At 29.6% G+C, this 15,696-nt stretch overlaps 1 long non-coding RNA gene across 1 annotated transcript; it reads right to left on the minus strand.

Moving 5' to 3' along the window:
• Nucleotides 1-320: 320 nt before the first annotated feature.
• On the minus strand, nucleotides 321-2,833 carry LOC102670250 (uncharacterized). Its single transcript, XR_417276.4, has 3 exons — nucleotides 2,382-2,833; nucleotides 2,147-2,269; nucleotides 321-1,933 (listed from the first exon to the last, which is right to left on the minus strand). It is a non-coding gene; the product is annotated as an uncharacterized lncRNA (long non-coding RNA).
• Nucleotides 2,834-15,696: the final 12,863 nt, after the last annotated feature.

A 15,696-nucleotide genomic window follows, 5' to 3' on the forward strand; every position in this document is an offset into this window, starting at 1 on the left:
TATAGATGACTACACAATTGTATTTCATTCACATTTTTTAGGGTTATCTAAGGTTTTAGTTTTTAAATTTTTAAAAAATTTTAATTTTAATCCCTAAATTTTTGTTTAATTAGTCAAGATTCTTCAATTTTTTCCATTTAAAATTTTAGTCTCTAAACTTTTATTTTATTGGTTAATATTTCCTTAACTCTTTTTCATTAGGATTATTAGTTCTTAAAATTTTAAAAAATTTCATTTTTTTCCCTTAAAATCTCATTAAACAAATAAAAATAATATGTTCAAACTTTTTTCAGGAAGCTAGTCTAAAATCTTTAAAAGTTTAAAATCTTTAATTATAACTTAATTACTCCATTTTAAATAAATTTTCTTTTATTAAATTATATTTTTTAAAATAATAATTTTAAGATTTATTTTATAAATATCTTGGTTAAGTTTCCTTGTATTAAATGAATGTGATAAAATGAAAAAAAAAAATCCACAGTGAATACACTACTAAAAAAATCTTGTATAGAACAATGGTCTCTAAAGATATTCTATCTCTGATCAATTTAGAGACGAAGACATAGACAGAGACAAACTTGAATTCGTTGTAGATTTTAGGCGACTTTGAGTATTCAAAAATGATTATTAAATTCTATCTTTGTCTAGGAAAATTTTTCATCTCTAACTTCAACTTCACGTCGAGCAGTCTTCCATTGTGTCTTGTGGTTCATATTGATAACATCCTAGTACTAGTTACCACCATATAGGTTTCAAAAGTTTTGGCTTCTAAATTGTAGATAATGGGATCTATGTTCATCTTGATAAGTTTTTTCAATTGTTAAACTTCAAGGTTATACCTAAAGTGTTGTTAAATTAATCACAACCATAGACACTTACAAAGGGAAAAGTTTAACATCACTCAAAGTGGATAATCTTCAAAGTTTAACAACAAAGATGGACAAAAATTCTATTATCCACAAGTGAAAAGCAAACACCTTCAAAGCTTATGATTGTGACCTCCAAAAATGTTGTCAATACATAGCATAATAGGAGACAAATACAAGTTGCAAGTTGGATCAAACTCCTTTGTTTCCCTAGTTCATTAGATTCACTATCAACCAAACACAACAATGATGTGTATAACATGTATGTTCTCATGCTTGTTACATATCATGAGTCATGACCTTCAATGACCAATATGCATTTTGAGCTTCCTAGATTAAAAAAAAAACTTATTGTCTCAATCAATGTAGAATAGTTGTCCATTAAAGAAAAATAATCACTCTCATACGAATGATGATAATATCATAGAAACTAATAGTCAAACTCAAAAGATAATGAAAGACTATAGGTCAAACTTACAAAATGATGACATTATGGTGACATGATTATGGAGGTAGAAATTCGCTTTTCACATTAATATTCACTATAATGTCACCGTCTTGTAAGTTTGACACATAAATTTTTATTATCTTTTGAGCTCGACTACTAATTTCAATCACATTAGCATCACTCTTATATTAGAGTAAACTTTCCATGTTGGTGAATTGTCAAACATTGATTGAGATAGTAAGCTTTTTACTTGGGATGCTTACTTGGTGATTGAAGGCCTAGGTCATGATATATGAGGGCATGTATATATATTATACACTATGTTGTTGTGTTTAGTTGATAGTGAATCTAATGAAGTGGGAAAACAAAGGAGTTAAATCCAACTTACAATAAGATTCTCTTGCTAGAGCATCAAATTGAGCATTCTCCCATCATGTGGTTGATTCTGATGACGTCCTTCGACTGATGACCACCATAGGCTTCAAAGGTGTTAGCTTTTGATTTATGGGTAATTGAATGTATGTCCATTCTGATAAATCTTTTCTTGACGTTGGTGTTCCAATAATTCATGATCCCATTGCTCGTTTGCTTCCACAAGTGTGATGCTATGATTGACCACCTACATAGGCAATATACATATAACCGGAGAAATCATTTATTTATCTCATATCTGTTTTCTATTTTTCTTAATTGTGAAAAAAACATTAAAAATATTAGTAGTTATAAAAAATTTCACTTCTAAAATGGAAAAAATAGCAGGAAAAAACCTGGTTTTATATTATTAACAATTTTAACGATAGAAAAATCTTTTAAGAGTCAAAAGAAAGCTCACTTGTTTCCAACATGGAGTTCAATAATGGTGAGATCTTCGAAGCTAGTTTCCTCGTTCTATCTTTGGTTTGAGGTTATTAATCCACCTCAGTCGATCTGCAACTCTTTCTATATCTTTGAAGTCCTATATGCAATGTAACATAAATGAAAATGGGAAAACTCGATTCCTCGAACACAAAGTAGACTCATAAATAGATATGATAAAATAAAACAGATGGCACACAAAAGTGGTTTACCTGCTTTGGCAGGAATTGAACGCCAGTTTCCATGGCCATGCTTTTCAACATAAGCCACAAGCTTTGAGTTCTACTTCATCCCTTCCCTAAATAAACTATCATTTCCTATGACACTCATGTAACTTGTTGCACCAGTTTTGAAGCCTCAATTCATTATATAAGAGGCAAAAGTAAATAGTAAATCACTTTAACCAAATTCACGTATAACACTTTAAATACAAATATCGATCGAGTCCTCCATCTGTAATGTCATAAAGTGCTTTTCAAATGAAGCATCTACTAGATCCCCTGATGGCAACTCTGATTTAATATAGTACAGACACTGGAGATAGCACCGACAACTTAAATCATATTTGGCCCAAATTTCCTGTAAATTAAACATAGAGTAAGTTATTCAAAATGAAGGCATGGCAGTATTTAATGAGTAATAACAGTACGTAGTTGGGGGAGAATAGAAAGTAATATATATGTACTTAAAATTCAACGTAACTTTTTAAAAGTAATAAAATTGCTATTTGAATCCCTTAGTGGGCATACAAAGTTGCACGTTTATTTGTCCATGAACGCGTTCAGTCTTAGATTTTAAGTCAGCTTTTAATATATTAATTCTTAAAAATATTTGAGGGGACCAACTTATGAAAAAATCCTAGATACATAAACAATTTAAAAAAAAATAAAATAAGTGAGCATGGTTCCCCCCTCCTATTATGCTCTGCCGCTGGCCAGCACAAGGCCAATTAGACAACCATCTTAGGTCTTAGATCCCAGATCAAACTCCTAAATTTTTTAATATATTAATTGAAAAATTATTTTAATTTAAATTATTAAGTAATAGATTTTATTATAATTTGCAACTAACATTCTGAAATTTAAAAATATGTATGTACAGAGATATTATTTTAGATTATTAGAGAAATTAATCACTCATTTAGAAAGTTATAGGATAAATTAGTTTACATTTAGCTTTTTTTAAAAAAAATTGACGTTGAAATGTACATAGAAATTAAATTTCAGTAGTACGATTCAAATTTTTTTATTGAAAATATTAGTGATAGATCACATGTTCAATTTTAGTAAAAAATAAAAGATCACATGTTCATGTTCAGTTAAAGATAAATTCTTGAGATATATTAAAAACTCAAATTTTTAGTGCATGTAATATTTATTGAATATGATAAATAATACTTACAATATATCCAACACTTGCATTGGGAGTGTATGATGCATACATTCAAGATCCCGCGAGAGGGAGATGGTGATTAAGGGTCAGAATGAGAAATGTAAAAGTAAATGTGGAACAAGAAAGAAGATGCAATCGAGAAGAACCCTAATTGCTACGGTGGTTACAACTTACAAGTTACAACCCTCGGTTAATGGGAAGTACAATTTTTATTTTATTTTTTAAGTGAAATAATTTGAACCCTCAAATTGAATGAAATTAACGGATAAGATTTGGTGTAAATCTTTCTTACCCCTGGTGTAAACTAATCCTATCATATATATATATATATATATATATATATATATATATATATATATATATATATATATATAAAACGTTTCGTATGAGAATCATCTTTTTTATGTGAGAATGAAATGATCATTTTTATCCGTTAGATTAAAATAAAAAATTAAGATTAAAATATTATTTAATTATAAATTTTTTATTAGATTTATCATACAGAAAATCAAATATTTTAAAACGAACATGACTGCTCCTGTCATTGCTGCTATTGTTGACGGCGACAATCACAACGGTAATGACAATGACGATTATGTTAATGGTGGCGACCGCTGTCTTGTTGATCATAATGATGATGGTTGTAATGATGATATTGACGTAAATTAATTCTTTAAAATATTTAAATTTATGTTTAGTAAATCTTATAGATATTTTATAGTTAGATATGATTCTAATTTAAATTTAAAATATTTTAATCTGATTAATCTAACCAATAAGAATTACTTTTTCATTTTCACATAAATTGTCATATAAGAAAATCATTCTCACATAATTTAAATTGGACTGTTTTTTAAATTTTTTTAAAAAAAAGATAAAAAGGGACGGAGAAGTCAAATAAATGTTTGTAATAAAAAATAATATTTTAATATAAATTAAAATATAATTTTCATTCTTATAAAATTTTTTAGTGATGTTTTTTATTCTATCAAAATTGAAATGTATCAAAATTTAGTCTCTAATTAGACTCGGTCCAAACCTACGTGAATATTTCTGAATTTAAAAATAGCCACAAATTACAAAATAAAAAAAATAATTCAATTTGTTGCGGACAATTTTTAACTCCAAAAAATAGAACCTCCAAAAGTTGTAAATATGTCCCACAAATTGCAGAACATAGGTTCATATATTCGAACTAGCTCCCTGCCCAATTGGCACATTTCAATTTTGCTAGATAAAAAACGTACTAAAAACTTTGAGGATAATATGAACAATTTCAGTTTTACGAAAACAAAAAACATATTTTAATCTTTAATAAAATGTGTCGAGCGCTTGTTACGTGGGTTCTGCTAGTCAATTAATGATGTGTTACAGCACAATTTGGTTGATGGTTTATTTGTGCAGAATGCAGATCAATTTTGGTGTCAGGCCCTTGCTTGTTCGGTGTGTTTTATTTGCATCTCTATCATCGTGTCAATGCAGATCCGGAGCCACGGTTAATGTGAATTATTTGGCTTGGAGTAATTCTTTGATGTGTCTCTCTGTTAATGTGAATTATTTGACGCTGTGTGGCATCAATGGTTTGATTATGCTGATTAATTCTACTGCAGGCATCACGAACTAGCTGTATGTGAAGTTTGATCTCTGATGTTATAATGCTTGCAGTGTTCTGCATTTGTCCTTAGTTTAATTTCTCTCTTTTGTTTAGTTGATGAATATGTGCATGGTAATTTGGCTTTTTCTGATATATATGGAGGTCTGGTTCAAATTATAAAACCAAGGCGCACAATATATATTTACTATAGCAGGAATTGGCTTAACTCGCATTCGGATATGAAGGTTGAGTAATGTTTTGAAGACATTCATATGTCTATCAGTCTTTGAGCACTTAGAGGGACAAAGAAATATGAGCCTGTAAGAGAGATTCCATGCGCTACAATGAAGATGGCGTCTTTGCAATGGTAGAACTGTCAAATGAGTGAGTTATGGCTTCACCATGTTCGTCATTGTCTCATTCGGCTGAGCCTGTAAAGCTTCCATGGTTTTCATACGGGTGTTTTCAGCCATGGTGACAATTAAAGCACCAAAATGTTATGACAATATTTAATATTAGAAGAAGAAGCCATTGTTTTATTGCTTTCTATTAACAAATCAACTCCCACTATATGAATTAATGAGGAAAAGTGACCTTACAATAATGAAAGTGTTGGGATCCCTCCTTAATTTGAGAGGTTCTAGAACTATTTAGAAAAGTGTAAAATTTTCTAGAACGTCCTGGAGAACTCTAGAGTAGTGTAAAACTCTAGAAATTTATGAAAGAATGTGAAAACTTCTAGAGATGTGTGAAACCTTATGAAAGAGTATGGAAGGATATGAAAGCGAAGAGTGTAAAGACTCCTAAAATGTGTAGAGCATTCTAGAGAATTGATCTTCACCCTAGACTACAAGTAATCTCCATCATTCATTATGGAGGTGGAGTAGTATAAATAAGGGTAAGAAAGCTAAAAAGTTAGAGAGCCTCTTTGAGAGAAAAGATAAATAGTTTGGGAAGTCTCTATCCTTAAGCTTGGGTGAGCCACGGTAGATAAATAGCTTGGGAAGTCTCTATCCCGCTTGAGTGAGTCACCGTAGAGTAGAGTGAGTCAATCCAAGACAAGAGTGAATCCACTTCTTAGAGTGAAGTTAGAGAGTCTCTTTGAGAGAGAAGATAAATAGCTTGAGAAGTCTCTTTTCTCAGATTTGAGTGAGTCACAATGAGTCAATTTTTGTAAACATATCCTTGTAACACTACTATTTTTTTGTATAGTGGAATAATCTCCATATTGAAAAATTATAATCATGTGTTCCCATTACCACTAAATGTTTATCTTAACTTCACGAAACTTAAAAGTTCGAGTTTTTCCAACAGAAAGTTACAACAGAAAAGAATAGAACTAGAGAAGGGGAGAATTCAGAATCTAGAGGGAAAGATTTCATCACACATTCCACATCCTTTTCCCATCCACTCATATACCAGTCTATCACCTTGAATTGGTTACGGACACTCTCTCGCTCCTCCTTCTTCCCTCCGTTTGTCTTATTTTTCCTCTGACTCATCATTGTGTGAATGATAGCAACAGGGCACAAGTCAATAGCAGGCCCAGGAGAATTATAAGTTAATAGCAGGCCCAGGAGAATTATAAGGAAACCAGCCCATTACAAGGATTTCGTGTGAATTGCCTTAGCTAATTCTTGTTGTGTAGATGTTAGGAAATTCATCTAGATATTTTACCAAAACTACGAGAATTTGTTAGTGATAAGAAACCAATTCTGTTAGCTCCACTACTAGTTTGTTACTATCACAACTAGCCAGAGTGGCTTTGCTGCAGATTACCACTAATATGTCTTTAAACACTAGTAATGGCAATAAAATCGGCAAGAAGAAATTTACCTGATAGCTTAGCGTGTGTATATATATATATATATATATAATGAAACAAAACTTACTCATGCAATTTAAATGATTCAAAGGATTATGTACGTATACATAATCAATTATAGAAGGAAGCTTGAAGGGTATGATGTTTGTGTGAGAGTGAACAAGGTAACTTCTTGAGGATAGTCATGTGAAAGACACGAAATTCTTTGCAATTATTCTCAAACCCGAAAGCTTTTTGGGTGGACTTTGTATAAAAAAAACTTCGTACCCCATTGTCCAGAGACTCTTCGCTATGCGAAGGTATGGGGGAGGGATGTTGTACGCAGCCTTATCCTTGCATATGCAAAGAGGTTGTTTCCGGATTTTTGTATGTTTTCTTAAAAATTAATTTCATTGCTAATGAAATTCATTCAATTTGCACTGTTTCCCTTGGCTTGTTTTCCTTTTCAAGCTTATAGTGTGTTTGGTACAGTGAAAAAAGAAAAGAAAATAAGTGGAAGTGAAATTGTTATGTTTGACTGAGATGGGATTTTTTTAAAAAAAATATATGTGGGATCTAGCCTGGAGAACTTCTCTTTTAACAATCCAAGAAAAAGAGATGAGAGGCATTGTAACTTTGTCACTTTATCAAGTTGTCCCGTGCGGTCGTTAAAAAAAAAGGTTTTTAAAGGTTGCATATAATCGATTATATGCATCCCTTATAAAAAGAATAGTTTTTGTTGAGGTATATAATCGATAATGCTATACGCATGATCAATTATATGCCATTTCATTATATGCATATGCCTAAACATTTCATTTTTGGTTAAATAATAAAACTTAAAAAAACATATATACTTAAGGATAAAATGATATTTTTATTGATGTACTAATTTCTTTTATTTTACTTTTATATACCTACCAAACAACTTTACTTCAAGTATTTTTTTATTTCACTTCAATTAAACAATCTTAATTTTTACTATATTCCCTCCCCTATTTCATTCTATTCTCTCACTTCCTTCCCACACAACTAAACATAATGTTAATTCTTTACAAAAAAAAAACTTAAAAAAAACACAATGTTAATCGTACCTAACAAAACTTAATGTCCTGTTTAATAGAGAGAAAATAAATAAGATAGATAGACATAAAATACATAAGTAAAGATAAAATAGAAACAAAATATTTGATTGAAAAAATATCAAAAAATAAAAAAAAAATATTAAAAAATAAATAAGAATATGTAAAAATAATATAATAAATCCCATAAATTTCAAACTTATGTTCACTCTAATTCTTGTTTATCAAACAACTAAATTATTTCCATTTTTATCACTCCTCTCAATTTCGTTCTTCTCGGTGAAATATAGCACAAAGATCAAAGCATCCACATTTTGTACCGCAAGATTCCCTTCGAAATTTTGGATCCAAGTCGATGTATATTTAACACGAACTCCAACAAGTAATTACGTGACTGAAAAGTATGCTTGTGCTTAGGCGTACGGTAGATGCATGCAGTAACACAGTATATCAGACAAACACCAATGATCAATGAATAGAAGGACCACCTAGGCTGAGGGTAATCACATGAGACATCCAACCTGCAAACAATCAGCCCTCGGTTGTCACTTCATCGTGCCAATTGCATGTGCGACCCAGTAGACACATACTACTAAATAATTAAATATCATAAGTCATAACCATACGTAAATGAATACAATGAGTGAAGTCATGATAAAAAATTGTGGTTGTTTAATATATCCAAATTTGTGAGTATTTTTCTATAATTTATGGTGGTTGAATTTCAAAACCACCACCAATTAGAAAAAAAGATGCTACAAATTTAAAAAGACGTCACAAATTATAAAAAATGATCACAAATTAAATATTTTTATTTTTATTTTATGATTTGTGACATTTTTTTTTGTAATTTATGATGATTTTTAATCTCATAAATTTAGATATTTAGATTTTTTTGTTTATCATGAAATTATGTCTTTCGAAAAAACTTATAATATTTTTGTCTAAAAATATTAAACTATTTCTTTGTTGCCATTATTTATTTATTTTTTGGATCTGCCACTCCATGCAGCATGGTAATCCAATTGGAAATACAGTAAAATCAATATGCCCAAATTTTGTGACAGCCTCGAAATTGCTCACTACTTTGAGGATAAAGCAACATTGGTTCATATGTTGAAAATAGTAAACGCAATTATCAAACATTTGATGTCATTGTTTCCAACTGTTGATTCAATATTTAAGATAGAAGTGCCAGTAATATTCCTTCTAACACTCTCCTTCAAGCATTCTTTTTCTATTATTAGCTAGAGTTTATTACAAATATAAAATTTGGTAAATCTCTTTTCTCACTTAATGAATCACTATTTTGATTTAGAAGTCACACTTATCAAAATTTATGATTTACAACAAATTAATTCCAACCAATAATAAAAAAAGTGCTGGAAAAAGAAATTTTAAAAGTGTTTTTAGCATTCCTCCACTGACAATTCATGATGATACAGGTATTCAACCATATTGGTCAACCACTAAATTTATAAATTAAATAAGGTGCTGTAGAATTCGTAATCATCAATTAGTTTTGAAAAAAAAAAAAAAGTCCTTTTAATGCTCATGAGGAACTTTGATATTTTTGTTGGTCTTTGCAATAGAAAAGGATTAGTTGTTGAAGAATTACGTACTGTGAATCATATTGGGACTAAGGTATACATTCAAAGAATGGATATATATAGTATCATCCAACTATGAGTCCAATAGAGTTTCAAAAATGTCAATTTTCTCTTGTATTTTGTTATGACTATAAACAAAAGTGATGGACAAATCTTATCTTACGTTGAGTTGTTTTTTTTTCAAAAGCCAAACTTTCCGCATGGTTTATTTTATATTATTGTTTCAAAAGTGAAGAATAAACTTGGTCTTGAATTCACGATTTGTGATAAAAATAAATAAATAAATTTCTTCAACAACAAAAAATATTGTATATAAAAAAATATTATAAAAAATGTATATATTAATGTAATTTAATTTAAAAGATGAAAAAAAGTATATAATTAAATTTTAATGAAATAATATTTTAATAAAACCTACAAAAATTAAATCGTAAAATATTGGTTTAATTTGATTCTGATGTTATTTTAAATGAAAACCAAATTAAATTAAATAGGATAGGTTTTATAAGTTTGATTATGGTGACTTTTTAATGAAAAACTGAACCAAAGTGAGCTGTGAAGGCCCATAGGTGTGAGTGCGTTAACAAAGAACTTGTTGCTAATGGGTATTCGGTCGGATTATAAGGGTTTTAGGGATTTTTTCTTTCTTTTTTCTAATATGTTCTAAACAAGGATGTTTTACTTGCTCATGTTATTTACAACCCTATTTTTTTTCTAAGTAGATCCTGTATCCTCTTTCTACCTCTCAATTACCCATTAAATTATTTTCCACCCATCTCTTTGCAGGTCTTTCTGGAGCCCACTAATAAAGCAATCCATGACCGGTTCTTTTGTCAGACCTATGACTCGGTTAACCAAAGGAGTGAATTCCAGGTAATAGTCACCAATGGACCCACTCTGCACTAATTTGAATAGAGCAGCTTTGGGTCAGTCAAAAACAGAGGGACCAAATTCGACCTCAATAGTAAGCCTCTCGTGATCAGGAGTGCCATAGTAATATGCCCACTCAAGGGCATGAATGCCATAAAACCTGGGAAATTTCAGCTTAACGTTGCGCAGTTGGAATGGGACCCTGTTCGTATCATGATTAGAGTTCGACGCACTGTGGAATGATGTAGTAGAAGCATCAACTTTAATTTGAGGACTAGAGACTGTAAGAAAGATTCCATGTCCTGCAATGAAGATGACGTCTCTGCAATGGTTGAACTGTGGCTCGCTACCGCATTCAGCTGAGCCAGTAAATCTTCCATCGTTTTCATACGGGTGTTTTCATCCATGGTGACAAAGAAAGCACCGAAATGTTATGACACTATTTAATATCAAAAGAAGAAGCTATTGTTTTCATCACACATTCCACACCTTTTCCCCTTCCACTATTTACTCTCATATATCAGCCTATCACACATAGTCCCTCCACCTTGAATTGGTTAGGAGCAGTCTCTCACTCCTCTTTCTTTCCTTCATTTGCGGATTCGTAACTAATTCCTTTGCCACCTGTCCATTTGTCTCATCATTTTTTCTCTAACTCATCATTGTGTGGACCTCAATCTATGATGGGGTCGTTACAAATATATAACACAAAGGACCCATGTATATATATGATGATGAAACAAAACTGACTCATGCCATTTAAATGATTCAAAGGATTATGTATGTATACATAATCAATTATAGAAGGAAGCTTTGTGGATAGGATGTTTGTGTGTGAGAGTGAGCAAGGTAACTTCTTGAGGATAGTCATGTGAGACAAGAAATTCTTTGCAATTATTCTCAAACCTCGAAAGTTTTTTTGGTGGACTTCGTATTAAAAATTAATTTCATTGCTATTTCTTTCCTAACATGCAAACAAAAGAAATTCATACAATTTGCACTGTTTCCCTTAGCTTGTTTTCCTTTTCAAACTTACACTGTGTTTGGTATAGTGAAAAAGAAAAGGAAATAAGTGAAAGTGAAATTGTTATGTTTGACTGAGACGGAATTTTTAAAAAAAATATATGTGGGATCTAGCCTGGAGAACTTCTCTTTTAACAATCCAAGAAAAGAGATGAGAGGCATTGTAACTTTGTCACTTTATCAAGTTGTCTCGTGCGGTCGTTGAAAAAAAAGTTTTTAAAAGTTGCATATAATCGATTATATACATCCCTTATAAAAAAAAAATTGTGAGGTATATAATCGATAATGCTATAAGCATGATCAATTATATGCCATTTCATTATATGCATATGCCTAAAAATTTCATTTTTGGTTAAATAATAAAACCTAAAAAAACATATATACTTAAGGATAAAAAGATATTTTTATTGATGTACCAATTTCTTTTCTTTTATTTTTATATACTTTGTTGGAAATAAATTTATATGCCTACGATCCAAGTATTTCATTATGTAATCAATTCTAATTTTAATAATAAAGTATTATTTTATTTTTATTGTCATATTTCACTATTTGATTAAATGATCCATTTAATAATGTCCTTGATTAAAATTAAAGACTTACTATTATAATAGAGATTATGATAATGAGAAATAAGTTTATTCTAATTTTAATCTAAATTGTTCTTGATCATAGGATTATTGTAAATAAGATATCAATAATATGAATAGATTAATATATATGTGATAATATTTATTTGTTAAATATTAATAGATCTCATTTATTAATTTTCATATATAGATGAGTCACATGTTGATGTAATAATTGAACTGACTCAATTGAAATTTTCTAATGGTTAAATTTTTTCATAAACTGTCAATAGAAAATTCTCAAGAAGAGGTATAATAGTTTTCTTTGACCTGAGATTGTCATAGTAATTAACAGGTTATTTGTTGTATTTTGATTTCGGACATCTAATGCTTTAGAGCACTTGTTGAATGGATATTGGATATGATTAAATACCTATAGAATTAATGATTAATCAAGAAGGAATCCATCAACTCTTGGTAATGAATTTGAGCTCTACGAATAAAATTATATCCTAGCTAGGAATATTATGATGAAAGAAGAAATGAGTTTCTTAAGTCATTATGAGTTAACTCAAAAGGATTTGACAGTAATACCATACTCTAGAGTTAACCCAAAGCTATAAAGATTGAAGAAATTATTATACTACTCTTCTAATGGTTCTTGAAAGTAAAATGATACTTCATGCTGCTATCCGGACGTTAAAGAGTGTTGTTAGACACCTACCTTGATTAGTATATTAATTTGATTAATATATTATCGGCTTAGTATTGAACTTACGGAGTCACACACAAAATATACTAGCAATAATGATTTTGATTTGATCAGAAATTTGGTAGCATCCTTAACATGCTATAAGTAGAGCCTTATGCTGTTGTTGCACGTTGAAAGCATCCCAATATCACTTCTCTATTCTTATTTTTTCACTTGTTAAAATTGTTGACGAATAGAGGTTAATTTCGGTGTGGATACACTTGAAGTCTTCACACTATTAAAGAATTTTTATGTTTCAAGAACTCATCAACATGTACATATTTTAATATGTCATCTGTTTATAATATAATTTAAATAAAAAATAGATCTTTTTATTCCACAATATGTGTTTTTAAACATCTTTTTTTCCTACATACTTACCAAACAACTTTAATTCAAATATTTTTTTTTTATTTCACTTCAATTAAACGGCCTTAGTTTTTACTCTATTTCTCTCCCCTATTTCATTCTATTCTCTCACTTTCTTCCCACACAACTAAACACAATGTTAATTCTTTACAAAAAAAAACTAACTTCACAAAAAAAACATAACGTTAATTAATCATACCAAACAAAGCATAATGTCGTGAGAGAAAATAAATAAGATAAATAGAAATAAAATAGATAAGTAAAGATAAAATAGAAACAAAATTATTTGATTGAAAAAAAAATTAAAAAAAAAAAATAAATAAAAAATATTAAAAAATGAATAAAAATAATATAATAAATCCCATAAATTGAAAATTTATGTTCACTCTAATTCTTGTTTATCAAACAACTAAATTATTTCCATTTTCTATCACTTCTCTCAATTTCGTTCTTCTCGGTGAAATATAGCACAAAGATCAAAGCATCCACATTTTGTACCGCAAGATTCCCTTCGAAATTTTGGATCCCAAGATGTAGATTCAACACGAACTCCAACAAGTAATTACGTGACTGAAAAGTATGCTTGTGCTTAGGCGTATGGTAGATGCATGCAGTAACACAGTATATCAGACATACACCAATGATCAATGAATAGAAGAACCTCCTAGGCTGAGGGTAATCAGATGAGACATCCAACCTGCAAACAATCAGCCCTCTATTGTCACTTCATCGTGCCAATTGCATGTGCGACCCAGTAGACACATACTACTAAATAATTAAATATCATAAGTCATAACCATACGTAAATGAATACAATGAGTGAAGTCATGAAATCTCCTGCACAATAGCAGTAGATTTAATAGCAGCCAAACTTTATTATGTTACCCCACCTTCTCCAACTTCAAATTAAATGTTTCTCAAGCTAAAGGAGTTTGAAACCGACATGCAAGGGGGTATTTGAACTTACACCTAGCTGTGATTCATTGTTAAGAACACAGTTTTACCTCCTCTATTATTTCATTCACCTTCATCCTATTGGATGAGAACCATAAAGAGTTTTGTATATTAATCATTGCTTTTTCAATTAATCAGTTATGTAAATTATGATGGTTAGATAATAAAAAATTGTGATTGTTTAATATATTCAAATCTGTGATGATTTTTCTATAATGCATGATGGTTGAATTTCAAAACCACTACAAATTATAAAAGAAATGCCACAAATTTAAAACGAAGTAATAAATTATAAAAAAATTACTACAAATTAAATATTTTTATTTTTATTTTTATTTTATGATTTGTGGTTTTTTTTTTAATTTATGATGATTTTTAATCCCATAAGTTTAGATATTTAGATTTTTTGTTTATCATGAAATTATGTCTTTCGGAAAAACTTATAATATTTTTGTTTAAAAATATTAAACTATTTCTTTGTTGCAATTATTTATTTATTTTTTTATCTGCCACTCCATGCAGCATGGTAATCCAATTGGAAATACAGTAAAATCAATATGCCCAAATTTTTTGACAGCCTCGAAATTACTCACTACTTTGAGGATAAAGCAACATTGGTTCATATGTTGAAAATAGTAAACGCAATTATCAAACATTTGATGTCATTGTTTCCAACTGTTGATTCAATATTTAAGATAGAAGTGCCAGTAATATTCCTTCTAACACTCTCCTTCAAGCATTCTTTTTCTATTATTAGCTAGATTTTATTACAAATATAAAATTTGGTAAATCTCTTTTCTCACTTAACGAATCACTATTTTGATTTAGAAGTCACACTTATCAAAATTTATGATTTACAACAAATTAATTCCAACCAATAATAAAAAGGGTGCTAGAAAAAAAAATTAAAAGTGTTTTTAGCATTCCTCCACTGACAATTCATGATGATACAGGTATTCAACCATATTGGTCAACCACTAAATTTATAAATGGAATAAGATGCTCTAGAATTCGTAATCATCAATTAGTTTTGAAAAAAAAAGTCCTTTTAATGCTCATGAGGAACTTTGATATTTTTGTTGGTCTTTGCAATAGAAGAGGATTAGTTGTTGAAGAATTACGTACTGTGAATCATATTGGGACTAAGGTATACATTCAAAGAATGGATATATATAGTATCATCCAACTACGAGTCCAATAGAGTTTCAAAAATGTCAATTTTCTCTTGTATTTTGTTATGACTATAAACAAAAGTCAAGGACAAATCATATCTTATGTTGGATTTTTTTTTTTCAAAAGCCAAATTTTTCCCATGGTTTATTTTATATTATTGTTTCAAAAGTAAAGAATAAATCTGGGCTTGAAATAACGATTTGTGATAAACATTAATAAATAAATTTCTTCAATAACAAAAAATATTGTATATAAAAAATATTCTAAAAAATGTAATATAATGTAACTTATATTCTTTGTGCTCTATTATATATTATTTTTCATTTATTTGTCTAG

Source organism: Glycine max, chromosome 12 (genome assembly GCF_000004515.6).
Source record: "Glycine max cultivar Williams 82 chromosome 12, Glycine_max_v4.0, whole genome shotgun sequence".
In the NCBI taxonomy this organism is placed as follows: domain Eukaryota; kingdom Viridiplantae; phylum Streptophyta; class Magnoliopsida; order Fabales; family Fabaceae; genus Glycine; species Glycine max.